The sequence below is a fragment of the Etheostoma spectabile genome, chromosome 13 (genome assembly GCF_008692095.1).
Source record: "Etheostoma spectabile isolate EspeVRDwgs_2016 chromosome 13, UIUC_Espe_1.0, whole genome shotgun sequence".
In the NCBI taxonomy this organism is placed as follows: Eukaryota; Metazoa; Chordata; class Actinopteri; order Perciformes; family Percidae; genus Etheostoma; species Etheostoma spectabile.
In genome coordinates, this window is record NC_045745.1 from 8716104 (window position 1) to 8716509 (window position 406).

The 406-nt window shown below is 43.8% G+C and overlaps 1 protein-coding gene across 1 annotated transcript in view; it reads left to right on the forward strand.

Moving 5' to 3' along the window:
- rars1 (arginyl-tRNA synthetase 1) overlaps positions 1-406 on the forward strand; it is a 31266-nt gene that overhangs the window by 11577 nt on the left and 19283 nt on the right.

Below are 406 nucleotides of genomic sequence, written 5' to 3' on the forward strand. Positions count from 1 at the left end.
GATGCTGGAGTCCATGCGTAGAGCCCCTGGTGATACTTGGTGTCGGGCTTTCTGAGTGTTTTAAACATGTTGATTTTGATGCTATCATAGTAGCGCCCCTAGCTCTCCCGTTCAAAAGGTCATGTGACCCCTCAATGTCTGCGCTACTCCAAACTCCATTAGAGATTTATCATAGTTGCTCATCCAGACAATAAGAGCGCCCCTAGCTCTCCCGTTCAAAAGGCCATGTGACCGAAAAACGAGAATACGGTAAATCTTTAAAGTGGCGCTTGTGTCCTAATTATGCTTTTAAATAAACGATTGACTCGGGTACATTCACAAAAAGACACTAGGTTGCATTTTGGTGAGAGTTACGCTTTTAAGTAAGTAAAACTTACGTAGTTACATTAAACTGGGCAGTGGGGGG